Raw genomic sequence first — 19856 nt, 5'->3', positions numbered from 1 at the left:
ATGCTTATTGTATTTTCTAAATTTTCTACAGGGATGATGTATTTAGATGAATAGGTCTTTAATATATTTTTTAAGAACCTCATTATAGCATTCCAAGGATTACATTTCCATTTTACATATAGGTTAAAATAAACCTTCTCAGATTAAGTTTAAGCTTAAAGTCATTTTGGGAGAGATTTGCTGGTAAGGCAGCTGCTTGACTCCCTGCAAGAGAGATCTTAATCTGTGACTGGTTCCCATCCAGGTGAGACAGCCAGGTAAGGCCAACCCAGATATCCACCGAGGTTTAGACAGGTGGATAAGGTTTGCTTTCCAGAATATTTGTCAGCCTATAATTAAAGCAACTGGTTGGGTATCTGGTCATGAATAGGTCTTTTCAGATATTAGGAACATTCTAAGCTACCCTGTAAGCAGGATTTTCAAGGCATCCAAAACTTTTCATTAATCACAATCTTAGTCCTGAATCACATGCCATATCTATTTTGAAATCTACATCGTGACTGCCTTTATCCAAGGGTGTCTGCTCTTCCCTCATCCTATTCATGGCCTCACTTTTCTTTTCAGACTTGAATACACAAAACTTCTTTCCTAAATCTACCCTTGGCTCCCCTCCTCAACTCTCATCTGGATTCTCTCACCTGGTGTGTTGCCTCACCCTTTCTGGTCCAACAGACACAAACATGAAGGTCCCTGATGAAGGTGTAAGTGTTCTAACAAGTGGGTGAACCATGGCAGTGGGACATCTAAGAGAACACTATTCAGAAGTCCATGTAAGTGGCATTTGGGACATTTGTTTTCAGGAAACAGAGGCCCAGCATGGAGATCAGGGGCTAGTGGTCACATGAGAAGCAAGAAGTCAGATCATCAGAACAGGAACTTGGAACAGCATCGACAGCAGGAAACTGGTCCCATAAACACGGGCTTGGGGTAGAGTTAGCAGGAGAGGTCAGGCTTGGGAACTTGGGCCTTGGGCTAAGAAGGGGCTTCTGCTGTGGAGGGTGTGAGACGTGATTAAGAGAACAACTCAGGAGCCCATCGACTGATGCTGGGGCACCATGACCAAGGGTGACCATCAAGATAGTGCTATGGTAGCCCCCAAGGGGGGACAGCAGCTGCCTACGCAGGCTGTCCTCAAGGCTGGGTCGTGGATGGGCTGTGTTTGAAGGAGAGGGCATTGCTATATCTAAATAGGAACTGTTGAGTTAGGTAGTGCAGGGGCACTGATAGTTAGAGACAGGGGTGAGGAATGAGGGAGGATATGTGCGGTGAAGTCATCTCGTAAGTATTTCTTCTCTGCAATCTGTGAGAAGCACATAAATGGTGGAGTCAGATAGATTTGAACTAAATCACGGTTCTGCCACTTTCTAGTTAGATGACTTTGGCCGGGCAAAGCCACTTGACCACTCTGAGGATGGTAATACCCAGCTTGCTTGGTTGACAGAAGGAACAGAGGAGATAGCAGGTACAAAACGTCCAGCACCTATAACTGGCTGCAACTATGACTGCAACGCTCTCCTCACCAATCATGACCCACATCTCAGGGAGAAGTAGTCTCTTAACATCTCAGGCTACGGACACAGGAGGAAGACACCCTGAAGAGGGGAGGCAGAAATAAGCTTTTTATTATTACTACACAAGAGATATTTGTTCATTGTAGGGAAATCAGAAAACATAGAGGAACAAAAAATATCAGACATTATTGGTAGCTCTGCCACCTCAAGATAGTTATTACTAATATTTTGGTGTATATCTTTTCAGATTATACATATACATACACAAATGCAATTCTAAAAATAGGATTATATTGTACTTCCTATCTTCTAACCTGCCTTTTCTCTCCACAATGCATCATGAACATCTTTCTTTTCCCTTCAATATGCAATCTCAATAAATTTTTTTTATGGCTGCATAATGGCCCATTTTATGGATAGTCTACATTTTACCTAACAAATCTCAGAGTGTTGAACATTTTGTTGTTTATAATTTAGGGCCATTATGATCATCCTTTATGGCTAAATTTAACATCTTAATTTTTCTGGGAGTGAAATTAATGCAGGTTATTATTGCTGGATCTGCCAAGGAAGGGATTTCTACTTCAGTAAAACCTGAGAGAGAGTCCAAAGAAAATAATCCCAGTCATTAAATCACCTCTTTCTAGTTTCCTCTGTGTATCTTTCAGTCAGAAAGTCTTGGAAGGAAAGATAGCTGCTTTTGTCTTTTATGAAAGAGACTTCCATACAGATTTTTAAAAAATTAAATAAGAAGTTTGCCTTTATTGCTTTAAAAAGTAAGTTTATTATAGAAAAATTAACCAGGACAGAAAAGTAAAGGGAAAAAAAATCCTCCACTGTTTGAATAATTTTGGTTTGTTTCCTTCTAGCCACTTCTGCATTTATACTTTGAAATGGGCAAATGGTTGTGTTCATTTTGTGTGTATAATGTTGTGTCTTATTTTTTCCTTTTGTTCGAGAAGCCTTGATATTTTTCCAGGTTTTTCTAAACTCTTCAGAAACTTAATTTGAATGGCTGCATCAGATGCATTATACAGTGTGCCTTTTGTCAGTGGTCTCTCTTCTAAGCTAGAAAGATTGGAGCCCAGATCCTGTCCTCTTTCCCTACAAAGACCCTCATCTCCCAGCACCCATGTCCCTTCAACAAAGTTACTAGCATCCCTTTTTGCACTAGCATCTCTTCAAATAGATTCTTACCTCCATTCTATTCACCTTTTTTTACCTTACCTGCTTTATTTCCTCTTTCCCAGGGGTATACCCCCCATCCTCCAGACATGAGGAGCATCTGGGGAGGAGGTGACATGGCCAGGAGCACTGCCGGCAGCCCCTTCAGCACCTCGCCCTGCACAGGTGGCCTCTAATACACAGAGCTTTAGTCCCGATGGCCACCAGATTGCATCCCCCTGACCCTTGCCCCACCCAAAAACAGGTTAATCCACCATGCTACGTGGGTTGTTTCACATATCGGGAGCAAACACAACAGGCCAGGCTTGGGAGCAGGGCTGGGCTGGGACGTGTAGGCGCCCTGGGCAGGCTAATAACCTGGCCCCTTTTCAAAATGATATTCTCTAAATATTTGCCCAACATTCATTTGGAGGAAAGGCTGAGTGCTTCGTGGGAGAAGGAGGCCGGGAAGACTGCCCGCTCAATACTCCGCTCGTTCTTTACTGCCTGGAGCAGTTCAACTGCCGGCCCTAAACTTGCTCACCTCACCCAGCAGCCAAGAGGCCTGAAGGCTGCTGAGATACCGTCTCTGGTCACTTAAGTGCTCCTGGAGGTTTCCTCCCTACCAGGAGGCAACAGTGCAGGGCCTGGGAGAGCCCGACAGCCTATCTGTGTGACTCTGGCAAGTACCTTAATTTTTCTGGAATGATTCTCCTTGTCTGTAAAAGGGATAAAAACAGCACCTACCCCAATGGACTGGAAGGATTCAAATGAGTTAATATATAAAGCTGTTAGAGAAGCTCCTGGCACAGAGCTATCGCCACATATATTATAATCACTGTGTATTAGTGATAATAATAAATATTATTATTACTATCACTCTCATGTCACGTTCACTCTCGACAATTCTGGTAAAGACAATTTTCTCCATCACATTACATTTCCAGCAGCGTTTTAGTGCTCCTTATAGACTAGTATCTAGGGCAGCAGCCCAGCTGGCCTGCACCTAAATCCAGCTTGGCTCAGGAGCGTCGAGTACAGTGAACAGGCTCCAGTGGGCTGGGCGTGCGTGCACGTGCGCGCGCGTGTATGTGTGTGTGTGTGTGTGTGTGTGTGTGCGCGCGTGTAGGGGCTCACTGCAAGATCACTCTACCCACAGTGTAGCCCTTGGTTAAAAGAGAAAGCTTCATCTTCCCTGTGAGGATTGGAAGATGCTAAGAAAGATGGAGACAGACTTTCGGGAACTGCTAATTTACCAGGGTTGGGTAATCTTCAATGAGAAAAAAGATCTCTCCTCTAGAAAAACCAGGAAGCGAGGAAGAATTCTCCTTCAAACCACGTGAAATACGCCTCCTGGAATCCTGAGAGGGAGCATGGGGTAGCGGAGAGAGAATGGGTGGACTTTGGAGCCAGGAAGTCCTGGGTCTGATTTCTGTCTTAGTCACTGAAGGACCTGAGTGTCCTTATCTGGGAAGGGCTGTGTCATGCTGATGAAAGATGTTCTGTGTACAGTGCCTAGCAGGGAGCCGGGAGCAGATAAGTTTCTGATAACTGTGACTTCCCTGAAGTGACAGTCAGAGAATGGACCCTGATAGCACCTTTAGTGTCTAGAAGTAGGTGATTGATGCATATATGCTGAATAAGTAGAAAGATTTTCACGTCCTGACTGTAAAACCCAGGGAATCACAGAATATCCAGTATTTAATAAGTACATGCTCTGTGCTCTTGCTAACACTTCATATCCATTATTTCACATAATCATCCCAATGATCCCGTGAAATAGGAATTATCCCCACTTTACAGATTCAGAAACTGGGACAAGTTGGGGGCCTGGACTCGTCCCCCACAACACCAAGGCTAATAACCACTGGACCTAACACATCGTCTCCTTGTCTTTCACTTGGGGACATGGTGTCAGTTTCCACTCAATGCTAGAAAATTACCCTGACAAATAGGTTAAACAAATAGAACCATACAACTGGGGAATTCTGTTCTAGGAAGTCTAACGCCTAGGAAATAAATTAGCCTTTTAAGTTTTATATCACAGTACAGTTGAAATGTTTAATAATTGTCGCCAGAGAACAGTATAATGCAGTACTAAAAATGAGTAATTGAAAAGCCCATGAAGGCAGATGAGGTATCTTTTCACTGAATTGCTCTTGAATACTTTACATAATTATTTCATTCAGATTTATGATCAGCTCAGCAAAACGTACATCTCTCTATCCTGCTCTGCCTGAGTAGTTCAGGAAGCTTTTTTATATTGTGCTAACACCTTTACGAATGGGCAAATGAATGTCTCTTGTACACTAATGGGGCTGGCAATGGTTTGATTTCATTTAGTAGAGGAAAGAGTTAGGAGCGAAAACTCAGTTTACTGAAGGCGCTCGGTGTCCCAGTCATTGTGCTGGAGGCTTATTTGCATTAACTCTGTGGGTTCATTTAAAGCCCATAATAGTCCTGAGAGGGGACTACGTTTTCCATCTCGCAGGGGAAACTGAGATTCAGAGAAATGTTGGAACTTGATCAGATTTTCAAACTCCTGGTGAACTCACATTGGGCAGTTTGGCTCCAAACCAGGGGCCTTTCCACTGTATCATCAGCCTCCAGAAAGACCCTGTGTGCCCAGAGACGGCTTAGAATTTTGGGAAAAGCCATCTAGTGAGGTCAGCTGCAGAAGAAAGCTGATCCCAGCCAGATTTTATCTGTAGCTCTGGCTCTTTGGACATCTGAGTTGTGGATGCCCCACCCCACCAAACTCCTTCACATTTTACTCTATCAGCCCCTCTAGGCAAAGAGGGATCCAGACCAGTCTCCTCCAGGGATGCAGTTTTCCATGGACTCAGCCTCCCCACCCAGCCCACATCACCCCGGGCTACAGGTTTATCAGAGGCACAGGCTTATCATTTTGCCTCTCCCAGAGCCCTGCAGAGTGGGAGTTCTTGGCAAACTCAGTTCACTGGCAAGTGCAGACAGATGGCTGCCTGGATGAGATGACAACCTTTGTTTCTGGTGTCACTTATATGTCAAAATAGCCCAAAACAGGAAGAATGGAGAGAGGGGATTATTTCTTTGTAACCCTAACCCTGGGAGGGTTACCTCACAGGCAGAAAAAAATAATTTTTTTTATATAATGTATTGAGAAGATTATAAATAGAAGAGAGGGACTCCTCAACTTTCCCCCACCCTCAGATAAGACAGCGACATTTCCAGCAGACTGATCTTTCTTCCCAACCTCCCTGTCACCCTCTCCTTAACCCTGACACTTGCTGTACTCTTTGCTAAAGTCAGCAGACATCAGCACAGGGCCTAAACTGTGCTCCCCCCTTCCCTGCCCCCTAGCCTTCAGAATGAGCTAAGGCTCTGCTGAGGGTTATTTCAGAAGAGGCTTAAATGGGTCACGGAGTGCCTTCCTTCTCAGGATATAAAAGCATGTGAGATTTCCCTCTCATGTTAGAGTGAAAATGGCAGACATCATGCACGGATGTATATCTTACCAAATATGGTGCACATCTGTGAACTTCTCCACACCCTTGGGAGACGCCAAACTTTGATCTCACTATATTTTAACACTGAGAATCTGTCTGAAAGACATGGATTTATGGTAACTCTCAATGGCTATTTGTTAAACACATTCAAGGTGGTTATCAGCCAGTGGGTACTGAGCACTTGCAAAACAAATCAAATATCTGAAGAGGATGCATTTTGTCTTTGTGCATCTGAAGGTGGAGGGTTGGGGGAGATACACTGATCACATCATGCAGAAAAGGGTGCATTTCCCTCTGCGGTAGTGGGGCACATGAGTGAGGCACATGAGGGAGCCACAGCCTGGCCCCTGCCTCGCTGAGGAACGGATGACAGGAGGAAGCTCCTTCCGATAATTACTGGAAGCTGGAGAGTCAGCTGTTGTCCTGTCAACATGGCGTACTGCAGCAGAAAGAATATGAACGGGAAGGGAGTGGGCCCAGGAAGAACAAAGGGAGAGAAACAGGCAAAGGAACAATGGCTTGAGTGCTCTCCACTGGCCACGGACTGTGGTGTACACCTGTCACCCCTTCTACCAGCAGAGCAGCCTTTGGGGGCTCTGGCCTTCCCCAACACGGTTCCTTCTTCTTGTGGCCATACTAGTCCTACCTGTGGTCTCACCTGATATGTCACTTCCTTTGGGAAGCCCTCCCTAAGCCCAGCACCTGGGCCCCCCATGCTGCACTCTTGGCTTGCACAGCCACCACCCTCATCGCCTTTATCTTTGCCCCCCGCCCCCGCTGCCCCAACATGAGAACTGCCTGGAAGGTTCCTGAAAATAGTGATGCCTGGCCCCACTCCAGACCAGCTGATTCAGAAGCCGTAGGCACGAGGCCAGGGTGGCAGTGATTTCTTTAAGGGCCCAGGTGATTTTGAGGGACACTTAGGATGACAACCATCTTGAGTCCAGTCTGTCATACCTGAAAGCAGGGGCTGGGTCTACCTTGCTTACTTTTGGGTCACCGGCACCTGCCACCATGCCTGGCACATCATACATACTTAATCAATATTTGTGGAATGAACAAACCACTTACTTAAAATTAAAGAGGTATTACTACTCCCTTTTTAGACAAGAAGAAACAGATCAATGGAAGGGAAAGAGCTGGTCTGTGGCTGTAGGAGGAACTAGAATATAATCTCCATGAGGGCAGGAATCTTGTCTGTTTTATTTCACTCTGTGTTTCCAGTGCCTAGACGTGGGTCTAACACAGAACAGGAGCTTGCTACATGTTTTCAGAATAAATGACTGCACCCGGTCACTCTTACTTCAAATATCAATCTCTTCCCACTGTATCTTGCTACCAGCCCTGTCTCTGCCACTATCGGCATAAGATCTCTCTAGATTTCAACGTCCTAAAATGAGGGAGTTAGATGAGATGGAAGATTCTTTTCAGTTCTAATCATAGCAGACTGCCCTGATACACCTACACTGTCATTTTTAAGGAGGCAAATCCAGCTGTTACCCCAGCACCTTCCACGCACAGAAACATCCTCCAGTTTGTCAGGAGGCTCCTCCGATATTTTTTCCAGGCTGCTCTTCCCTCCGTTCCTGCTTCCTGCCTCTCTCTACTTTCTCCCTCCCTGGGCAGGTGCTCCCAGTTGGCGGGCTGTGACCTGCAAGAGCTGGCCCCCATCTTCCGGTCAGCCCTTCTCCAAAGAGCAAGTCCATAGCCGAGACAATGTGGTTATTAACTTATCATCCCCCGCAAATCCAATTCCAGAGAAAAGGATCACTTTGTTGATATAGTTGTAGCATAACCGAATGAGGGAACTTGTGTTTGCTAAATGTCTACCACATGCTTGGCACTTCATTGATCTCATTTAAGCCTCACCTCTGACTGCCTGTCAGTTTTACCTTGACAATATTTCTCTCCAGCACCCTAGAGCACCCAAACTCAATAAACCACTGCAGCAAGCTTCTCACTTATCTCCCTGCTTCCATACTTAACCCCTACAATCCAATCTTCCCACAGAAGCCAGAGTGCACATTTGAAATAATAAATCAAATCATGTCACTTCCCTGTTTAAAGACTTCCAGTGGTTTCCCATAGCACTTAAAATCCAAACTTCATAATGCCAGTTTGCAACCCCGCCTGCTCTGGTTCCTGCTGACTTCTCGGACATGCTCTCCTGCCACTGTTTGTCTCATCCACCCAGCTCCAGTTCCTCAAACAGGTAGAGCTCTCTCCATCCCAGAGCCTGTGATGCTTCCCTTTGGTTGTCTTCATTCTACGTGATCCCACCCACAAACCTTAAAGAGTTAGGAAGGAAAAATGGGGAACAAATTTACATATGCTTGAGGCTTCTGCAGCAGCCAGTTTTCTAGCTGAACCTACCTGAACCTGCCTTGAACTCTGCTCCTCACCTTTGCTTTCTCGGTGTGCAGGTAGATGAAGCAACTCAAGGCATTCTTGGAATAAAGTCAAATCTATGTGCAAAATGTGGGTAAAGAACCAAATACACTGCCTTCTCTTCTCTATCAAAAGATTGCAGTAATTTGGCCAGGCGTGGTGGCTCACACCTGTAATCCTAGCACTTTGGGAGCCTGATGGGGAAGGATTGTTTGAGGCCTGTTTAAGACCAGCCAGAGCAACATAGCAAGACCCTATCCTATTTTTTTTTTTTTTTTTGTCTCTACAAAAAATAGAAAATCAACCAGGCATAATGGTGCATGTCTGTAGGCCCAGCTACTCAGGAGGCTGAGGTGGGAGGATCACCTGAGTACAGAAGTTTGAGGTTGCTGTGAGCCATGCTGACTCCACTGTTCTCAAGCCCAAACAACAAAGCAAAACCCTGTCTCAAAGAAAAAAAAAAAAAAAAGATTTCAGTAATTCATAACTTCATTTTTTTAGATGGTCAGGGAACCATAGTTTAACTTTAGGGAAAAGAAGCAATAGTTTATTGAGCTGTGTGCCAGGACTTTTAAACATGGTTTTGTTGAATCAGCAGAACAACCCTCTGAAATAGGTATTAGTATCCCCATTTTACAGAGGAGGACACTGAGGTTCAGAGGACTTAAACAATTTCTGGAGGATCACACAACTTTACTAATGGACGAAGCCAGTATCCCTTCCAGCTGTATCTGATCCCAATCTCAGGCTCTGCCACACCACCTTTCTTCACTAAGCACATCCTTTCTTTCCAGCAAAACCACTTCAGAGTAAACAACAATGTATGAGTAAGTAATGATTAAGATACAAAAGTGAGAAAAGGTTGTTTTCCAAAAGCACATTTAAATCCTCCATTTACCTGTGCTAATTGTAATACCTTAACAAGTTGTTCTTAAATATTCATTAAATTGAATTCCCTAAGGGCCTATACTTGGGAGCTCAGTTGGCTGATCTTCTGAATTCCTAAATGCACTTGAAAATAACCACGTCTTTCCTCCCAAAGCATTCTACAGTGTAGATTGGTAACCAATTCAAAATGATCCTCTGCGCAATTAGTGCTTTTTTGCCTTTTTCTTTTATTCTTCCAAGCCGGAAGGTCAAACTTCAACAGCATCACCCGCTAAGTCCCCCACTGGGCTCTCTTTCTGGATATGTGTTGCCAAGAGAACAATCCTGCTTTCAACAATAAAAACAACAATCAATGCTTGCACAAAAGACTTAAGGACAATGGGAAATGTGGGTGAGTTAATTACGCTCCTAGTCTTTGTTCTTTACAAATAGAGTAAGAGCCATGGGTGATCAGTGAACTTTTAAAGATGCAAGCCATTGAATTGTGCTTAAGAGAAATGGGTTTCTTAGGGATCTGATGAATGTCCTCTCAAAACAACTTCATTTATGTCAGAATTACCCATGCTGTTCAGTCTTGGAGGAAGGAGCGAGCATTAGAGCAGGAATAGGGGACACAGGTCCTCATGGGTGTATCTCAGGTCCTGTGGGAGCTTGGGGAACTCAACCTTTCTGGGCCTTGGCTTTCTGATGTCAAAATGACTTAATGGCACCAAAATCCCCAGCAGTTATAAAATAATGGTTCTGCTCTCAGATTCAGCCTGTTTGGGATGTGCTGAAGAGAGGCAGAGATTGGATCCCAGTGCATTTGGGCCTGTTTCTCTTCTTTTTCTCTCATGCTATCTACATTTCTGGAAACTGCAGCATCCATGCTGATGACCAATATATAACCCTCTGCCCTGACCTCTGCTCAGGTTTGCCACCTACCCCATGAGGTCTACCTTGGGCCTTGTCAGTTCAGAACTGCTGCACCTTTGAATTCATGGTCTATGGAATTGCCTTCTCAACACAACTTCCTATTTTTCACTCATTCATTCAACAAATATTTATTGCCTGCTTGCAATATGCCAGATATTAGCATATAGAGCGGTGAACAAAACAAAAATGGTACCTGCCCTCCTGTCACTTACATAATAGTTGACCAGGTAAATCAGACATTAAATACCTTTGTTTTAAAGGTAAGAAGTACAGATATGGGTAAAGTGGAAAATGAATTGTGCCCATGAATCTACCTCCCACGTAAAACTCCCATTTAACTGTTGGATCATATTATCTTGTTACTCTGTAACTTCATTTTTTTTCTCTTAATATCTCATAAACAGCTCTCTATTTCTATACATACATTAATAGATCTGCCAAATCTTCTTAAAGGACTGCATAATAATTTGTGCCAGACATATTAAATGTATTTCATTTATAACTTCCTTGATCCTCACCATAGCTCTATAAATTAGTACTATAATTATCCCATTTTATAGCTAAAGAAACTGAGTCTGAGAAAGTTTCCCAGAGAGCTGGGGTTACACAGCTGGCAAATGGCAGAGCCAGAATTCTAAACCTGACTATAGGAGTCTAGAACTTCAGCTCTTACCCACTGTACCTAGTATGTCATTGCCAAGATGTACCATCCTTTGTTTTCATTAATCCTGACAGACTTTTAGATCAATTACCCCTCCTTACTATTTTGCTATAATAGGCAAGGCTGCAGTCAACACCCTTGTACCCAGATCAGCCTCCACTCGTCTAAATCTGCTGATTGGATTAATTCCTAGAAGTGAAATTTCAGCGTTAAAGGCTATGAGCATTTTAAATTTTGATATACAGTGCCAAACCAATAGAAATTTTGGCTTAATTTGCACTCCTACCAACTGCATATGATAAAGATTGCCATTTTCTTCTCAACCCTTGGCACCACTGAATCTACTCTGGCAATGGTCACTGTGTCCTCCTTACTGCCAAATCTGACAGCTTTTTACAGCCTCATCCTGCTCAAAGCTCTGCCATATGTACCCCTGCAGACGCACACCCCTGGAACTCTTCCCCTCCTCCTATTTCCCTGGTATTTGAAATCTCTTCGCTGGCCTCTCGTCCCTGTATGATCTGTGAAGGCCATGGAGTCCTGGGTTCTCCTCTTGTTCTCTTCTTCTCTAAACGTCCTCCCTCCCTAGTGTGGCAGACTTGTTAAATTGCTGGCCCAGCAGCCATTCCCTCCTTCTTCCTTGCTAAAAAGACCCCAACTTGTTTAAGGCTTCAGGTGTCCCACCCACAGAGATTGAATCATGGTCTAAACCAATCATGGCTATCCTGTTCCTCCTCCTTGAGCTTCAGGCGACCATGTGACCTGGTTCTGGCCAATGAGACATACAGAGAAGTGGGCCAGGTGCTTCAGAGATTTTCCTCTCTGATAAAAGGATAGAAGCCTATGAGGAAAGCGTTTCCCCCTACTAGCTTCGTTCCTTCCTATTTGGAACACTGTTGGTGAGGGTGAGATGCTTTGAGCTAGTGCAGCCATTTCAGGATCAGGAGGAGCTGGTACAGCCAGTTTACAGAACAGGAGAGAAAGGCCAAGTGAGCCACAGCACCACCGATGCAGAGACCTGATATCACAGAGCTGCTGAAAGAATGCTTGAGCCACCGGTCTCCAAACTTCTTGCTAAACAATAAAAGAACCTACAATAAAAGCTGTGATTGGATTTTCTATTTCTTGTAACCAAATACCTCCCAACAGACACGTAATGGTCATCTTATCCCAATTCTCTACTTTGAAGGTGCCAATCCCAGTTCCTCTCTTAAGCCTTAGAACTACATGATAATAATAATAATTAAGAATAATCACAAAGAATAACTTATCATTAAGTTCCTGCTATGACCTAGGAACTGTTCTAAGCTGGATATATCTATATAGTTACAGTTAAAACATCACTACTACTCTATAAGGTGTTACTATTATCCCCTATTTTATTAATGAGGAAACTGAGGCACAGAGGGATTAAGTAATTCACCCAATTTCATAAATCTCCTACCTGGCTGAGCTAGGATTCAAACCAGGGCTGGCTGGTTTCAGAGTCCATACACGCAAATATTATATGACGTTATCATGCCGCTCAGGCACCTGGATAAATAAAGGGACCTTGAATTGCATGTGATCCAAATGGAGCTCATCATTCTTTTCCCTCATAAATGGGCTCCTCTTTGAACTACCCATCTTGCTTAAGGCAGAAATCTGGGAGTCTCTTTGGACTTGTGCTTCTCTCTTCTCCCCCACATCCAACTGGTCACCACATGTTGACAATTCCACCTTCTGAACACATTCTGAAGTCTCTGCTGTGCCTGGCTTACAGGAAATGCCCACGAGTGCAGGCTCTTTATGACTGAACTGCTTCTGCTTGTCTTGTCTTTCACTGCCCACTGACCTTGCCTGGTCTACTGGCTATCCTTTTACCTTTGGGGCCTTTGCAAATATTGTCCCCTCTGCATTGAATGCTCCGTGCTACACTCTCCCTAGTTAATCCTTTTACAACTTAGTCCAAGTGTTTGTCCACCAGGAGGCGTTCTCTCATTCCCCCACTTCCAGAATGGTTCTCCCAGAGTGCTCTGCACATCTCCACCTCTGCCTTTATCATACTGCAGTTTGCTCATTTATTTACTTATCTGTTTCTCTCCCCTGTCAACCCCACATCCCCAAATCAGGTTATAAGCTCCTTAGGAGGGGTATACAATATCTCAAACTCAGTCTGGCCCCTTCCCCTAGCCATTGCCCTTCCTCTGTTCTCTATCTTAATTACTAGCATCATTAAACTAGAAATTTCCATGTCATCTCTAACCCCATGAGCCAACTTCTACCTCTGAAATGTTGTTTGAATCTAACCTCTCCTCTCCATTCCCAAGTGATTACCTGCATGCGTTACGGTCTTAGGCTAGAAGGTTATGACAAGGGAGATCTCATTTCCATTTGGGAACAAGGAAGGGCTTTCTGCAGAGCTGAGAGGTGGAGCTGGTTGTCTGAAAGGTGGTTCAACTTGGAACAGAGGCCTTCTGGCCATGTAGATTGACCATATTCATTTATTTTAACACATTTTACCCTTTTAACCCACAAATTAGCAACAAGAACCAACTACTCTAAATAGTATCTTGCCCCAGGGTTATTTCATAAAAAAAAGCAAGTTAAAGAATTATTCAGTAGCTCTGGCAAAGCATTCTTAAAACCGAGTAGAGTATTAGTTAATCAATCAGGCAAGTGATCAATGAAATATAACAAACACAGCATTCAATAAAAATGAGCTGCTCATTCCAAATAGTCTATGACTCATGAGTTTGATCAATACATTACAAAGACGTAACAAGTATAAAAATACAAGGCGGCTAAAAATACTTAGTTGATGAATTGCATCCATTATCAGAATGCATACTTCATTCTTCAAGATACTTAGCTAGTCCTGGCTAATCCGACAATTAACTTTTGCAATAGCCAAACAGCAAGCAAAGTTTTGGTGAAGGTATTCCATCCAAGTGTCCAGTTTTGCAAATATCTGGAAAGAGAACATGCTCCCATGAAATATGCCTGATAGGGTAAAGTGGCCCTGTCACTTCCTGGCTGGTGACTTTAGGCAAGTTGTTCAACCTCTGATTCTTCTGTAAAATCTGGATATGAACCCAGTCCTGTCTCCATTACAGGGCTGTCATGGAGCTCAAATAAGAGGCTAAATATGAACTTGATTTAAGCACTACTAAGTTCTCCAGAAATATGAGGTAGGTTTTACAAAAGGGTCAGTCCATTGGTAAGACAAGCAAAAGAGAAGAGATGCTTTATTCACAAATAGTAAACAAAAATAATGATAATTAAGCTAACTTTAAAATTTAGTTAATGCTTAGTCTGGAGACAATGATGTCAATTAAAAAATAAAACACTTTGACACTAATTTTTAAAATCACTGTTTCATTCATTTCATTATTTGGCTTTCCCTATTAATAAACTCATTTAACTAAACTAACTTTAAAAAATGAATTTAACTGTTTTTATCTGTGATCTCTATGGCTTTCAGCTCAATGAAAATGTTTAAAGAAACAATGACATTTTGAGGGGGCCCTGAACCAGTTATACCTGGTCATTTGTTCAGTCTATACTTGAAAAGTGGTTTGTATATAACATTTTCCTTAATAATTAATGCTTCTGGAAAGTAAAAATAAATTTCTCAACCGAACACAGGAAAATACAGCATGTGCCAGGAGGGCCATCACAAACAAAAATGGGCCTACCACCAGCCCCAGAACGTACCAGTCTCCTTCAATACCTCAACAATCCCTGGTTTGGCCTATAGTCTGCTTTGAAAGGTTGAAATGCCGTGTGTCTGTCTTGGAAGCAAATGTCTGCTGATCTGCTGTCAGCTGCTGTGCAATGCACTGAAGTCTGACTGGCTGAATGCAACACCTGGCACTTAGTAGGCGATCAAGAAGTGCTGCCTGAATTGAAATGAAAAAAATGGCACATTATCTTCCATAGATAGAAAAGTGCGAGCCAACACCAAGCTTCTTGATTTTCCCTAATTTAAGTCCCCACAGCACTACTAAAATGATCATTTAAAAATTCTATTTTAAAAGCATTAATTTTAGATTAAACCATATATGAGCCATCTTAAATTCCTTTTGAACAAGATTGGGTATATATTTATTTTATAATGTGAGTACAAAAATGTAACAAAAAAAAACCTCACTCTGAGAACTTGTTTTAAAGCACCCATTAGCAATAAATGAATAGTATGTTCTGTTGACTGCTAATCAAATATAGGCAAAAATAACCAATGCTATAGTTACATGGGCCCTTTTCCAAATAAATGAGTAAGTTGACTATTATTTTGATATAAATGTCTACCTCAATGCACATACTTCTGCCTTCTTGCTGACACATTGACAGCACAGTGGTTTCCATTTGACAGATGTGTTTTACCAGTTAAACCCTCTCACAGGTCTGCACAAGTGAAAATACACACATCACAGAATTTCCATAGTTTGTAAGTCACTTAGCTTCTTGGTGGTTCAATTAAATGGATTGCATTAAATGAGATCGTGTGTGAAAAGTGCTTAGCACTTGGTACACCCTCCCATGAATAGTAAATGTTGCTTTTTTTTGGGAAACAGAGTCTTGTTCTGTCACCCAGCTGGAGTGCAGTGGCACAATCATAGCTCACTGCAACCTCGAACTCCTGAGCTCAAGTGATCCTCCTGCCTCAGCCTCCTGAGTAGCTGGGACTATGGGTGTGAGCCACCACACCTGGCCTGAAACTCTGCTCTTAGACCCACAAAGAAAGGAAGTTACTAAGCCAACACCAGCAGCGTGTCTAGAAACAGGAAGCTGCTATCAGAGCTCCCCTCTTTCCTTCCCCTGCAAAGGAATATAAAAAGAATCAGTTCCAGAATTGTATGACCCTGAGGATTAAGTCATCAACTACCCAGCCCTCTGTAGCTGTCTGAACTTGAACCATGAGAAGGAAAGGCACTTCAGAGATTCCTCCTGAAGTCCTGGCAAAATGGGCCTTCCCCCAGCCTGCTCTGAGCAAGTCAGCTAAAGCAGGCAAAGCCAAAGGTGACTAGAGCCTGAGTATGGCCAGAGGAGAGATGTCCCTAAGACCCTGAGCCCCTGACACACTGCCCATTTGCAGTGTGTGTTTGGGCAGTGTGTCTTGCTCTACTCCTAACCAGGGAGCCAACATGAATGCACACTGAGATATTTCCAATAGTGTCTTGTTCTTTGGCAGTTGGAAACACAAAGGCTTTGTTACTGAATATGAATTTATCCATAGTTACACGTGTCAATCAATCACATCTTTTGAATATCAATTCACACATTATCAAAAACTTTAAGCATAATTATACTGCTTAATACGGTAATTCCACTTCCAGGAAACCATCTTAATGAACTAATGTGAAACATAAGTAAAGCTTTTCTGGTTGCTTTGATCTGAATGTCCCCCAAAATTCATGTGTTGTAACTTAATCACCAATTTTACAGTAGTAAGAGGTGGGCCCTCCTGAATGGGATTAGCAAATTTATAAAAGGACCTAAGGGGGCAAGTTTGTCTCCATCATCCCTTCCACCATGTGAGGACATAGTGTTTGTCCCCTCCAGAGAACGCAGCAACAAGACGCCATCTTGAAAGTGGAAAACAGACTTCACCACACCTGAACTTGCTGGTGCCTTCATCTTGTACCTCCCAGCCTGCAGAACTGTGAGAAATAAATGTCTACTGCTCATAAATTACCCAGTCTGTGGCATTTTGTTACAGCAGCACAAATGGACAAAGACACCGGTCAAAGATTGTTTTGAGTATTTATACTAGTGAAAAACAGGAAACAATCCTTCAACCACACCTCAATGGGGAGAGGATCCACTAAAAAGGATGTCTGCCCAGAATTCTGTCTAAGATTTACTTTACAAATACACATTTTGTTTGCAATAGAAAAAACAGTAAAAACAATCTACGTAACCATTTGTAGTAACACACATACAGTGCATTTTTAAAATTTTGTATACTTCTATATCTTTGCTTTATAACAAGCATGTACTATTTTTATAATTAACATTTTTAAAAGGTATTTTAAAAGACCAGTCACAAATCTGTATGAGAAGAGGCAGGGCTCTGACTTAGTCCCTTAGAAATGTTCCCTGTGTTTTGTGTCCCTTCATTTACGACTGAAGATATGGGAGGTGTTCCTCCATTTAGTCCCAAAGATATAGCATGAGGTGCAAATGCCTGACACCCGGGGCTCTATGCGATGGCACAGGGACATCCCATGCACAAGGACACCCCACTCAGGTTTATTCTTCCCCACTGCCCCAGACATGGCATCAGACCCTTCTCCTCCCACGCTCCAAAGAATCTCCACTGATTGATCAGAATTGACACAAAAGACCAAATCTGCCATAGTTCCTTGAATCTAAGATGCCATTGAGTAAAAGAGGCATTGATGATGAAATAATAATTCATCTGGGGAAGAAGGAATTCTATATTTCATGTGTGTTTATTAATTATAAGGCGCATTCTGACTTCTGAAATGCTACAGTATTAAGAATGGGCATTTTCGAATCTGTGGAATGCTGTTGTCACCCTCCCTGGTCTGTGGCAACCCTTCCTTTCCCTGCCTACTGATGGTCTTCCTTGCCTGCAGCCATCTCACTTGCTGTCCAGAAGCTACAACACAGACATGAGGCACTCGGCTTATGGTCCACTTAGTTGGAAGGTGGAGAAAAGCCAGGACCCAGAAGTCACCATCAGACTCCAGTAGGTCAGGGCAGTATGGGCTGGGGGAGGAAGAGGGCATGTGGGTTCCTCACACCAAGCTTCTCCCCCCCCCAGCATTAACTTGTAATTTGATTACAGTCAGGAGCCTCCAAAGAAACAGCCTTCTCTGATCACTAAGCCTAATGCGCCCCTTTCTTTTAAATCCACAGAAAGTGGTACAGGCGTTGACTTTCTTTCTCCCCTCTACAGAACACCCAAGAGAAGAAACACCTTATATGCTTGGGAATCATTGCCGTATGAGTTTGAGCAAGTAAATAACCTCCCTGAGGTTCTTCCCTCATCTCTAAAACATTCATCACACCCTTCTCATAGACTGTTTGTGAGGGGCAGAGGTTAAGAAGACAGGGACCCAGTATAGAGCTGGGTATACAGTGGGTGCTCAGTACATCTAGCGAGCCAGAGTTCACCCGGCTGGGCAAAGTGGCTGCTCAAGAGGCAGCATATTCAACAGTAGCAATAGAGACTGAGAGAAATTCAAGCCGCTTCCCGAACTACATTTGAGCTTTATGTACCCCAGGCAGATCCTACTCAATATTCAGGCGACACCATAAATGGGACTCCTAGCAACTGCAGCTACAAACCCATGCGTGAGTCAGAGAATCTGAGGAAATAGCCCCTTAATTCCTTCCTCCTTTCTTTTTTTCTCCCCAAACAGAATGGCCAAATTGGATTAATTTATAGTTTTACTCAGAGAGTGGCTATTATCACTTTTTACTAATACAGTCAGATTTTTTTTATTCCAAAACCCAAACCTATGCTAAAACCTGGCCAAATGGAAGTAGAGTGGAGTGGGCTTAGTTCTCCCAGTCTCTGTGTTCCCCGTGTCCACCCTTCCTGATGAAACAAAGCCAAACTGGGTTTAACGGGTAAGAAGCGGAAAGACTGCCTGCCCAGCAGCCTGCATAGTCAGCCCAAGAATTAGCGGCTGTTGCTGGCATGGGGCTTCGGGGACTGCCTGGCTCTGTGTTCCCAGCTGCATCTTCTTCTGAAGGAGAAGCAGGAACCCGGGTTCAGGCTGGAACAAACTGATTTAGTAACATGTGCGAAATTACATTTGGACGATGGGGTTGCTGTTAGAAACAGACTCACAGGGAAAAGATGTAAGAAATAGCAGAGTACAGTCATCAGGGACCATTTTGTGCAGGGACAAGCAACACCTCTTCAGTAATGCAGGATACGTACATAGGCGCATTTTATGTTTAATACTAATGAAAAGGTCAAAAACGTAGCCATCCTTTTGTTCAACAAACATTAATTAACTACCAAGAATCAATTTTTGTGCTGGGCCCTTGGGATTCCAAGATGATTAAAACATGCTTTGCCCTCAAGGGACTTGCAGTCTAGAAGGGGGACCCAAAGAGGTACAAATAAAAGGGAAATTCCCCCTGGCAGTGGGCAGCGGAAGCCTCAGCACGGCTTGGCCTCTACTGTGGGCAGGGAGGGAGGAGGAACTGGAGTGACTCCACCCTGGAAGTGGCTTTGAGCTGAGTCTTAAAAGAAGACAATGCATTTGCCAGGCCAATGGTAAGACTGGTCACTGCTCCCACCTAGAAGGCCGCAGTATGTGAATGACGCACGGATGGAGAAAAGCCTCCTTCCCTACGATGGGAGATAAATGCAGTTTGCACGTCTCCACAGCGAGAAAATGCCCGGCACAACTAAGTTGCTCTATGAGAATCAGGTGTTAGTCTGGTTCTCAGATAGATCTTACCCGGGTCAAAAGCTGAGCCCCATTTGAGGTCACAGGAAAGCCTGCTGTGGCACAGTGTCAGCCTCTCCATCCTGGTTCTGTGGCTCTGGGGGAGAGGCCTTGGGCTGCAATCACTGTCGTAGGAGGAGGCCTTGCAGTATCAAGTTCCCAGGGGCAGGAGTTGGAAGCACACAGTGTTAGGCACTGCAGCCCTCACACCCATGCTTTGAGGATGCTGTTATTATTATTTGCCATTTTATACATGGGGAAACTGAGGCTTGGAGAATTGCCCAAAGTCACCTGGTTAAGAAGAGGCAGAGCCAGGAATCAAATCTGAGGTATCATATTCCAAAGCCTGTGCTCCTTCCTTGTTCCTCATGGCTCCCTCACCTCCAGGCCTCTACAAGGAACACTCTTCCTTCATCCTTCTTCA

The 19856-nt window shown here is 43.6% G+C and overlaps 1 protein-coding gene across 1 annotated transcript in view; it reads right to left on the bottom strand.

Moving 5' to 3' along the window:
• The window catches only part of SPON1 (spondin 1), a 235485-nt gene that overhangs the window by 179670 nt on the left and 35959 nt on the right, over positions 1–19856 (bottom strand). The gene's annotated exons all lie outside the window — the stretch shown is intronic.

The sequence above is a fragment of the Lemur catta genome, chromosome 7 (genome assembly GCF_020740605.2).
Source record: "Lemur catta isolate mLemCat1 chromosome 7, mLemCat1.pri, whole genome shotgun sequence".
In the NCBI taxonomy this organism is placed as follows: domain Eukaryota; kingdom Metazoa; phylum Chordata; class Mammalia; order Primates; family Lemuridae; genus Lemur; species Lemur catta.
Note: the sequence above shows the minus strand (reverse complement) of the source record. Positions and strands in the feature narration are given on the sequence as shown.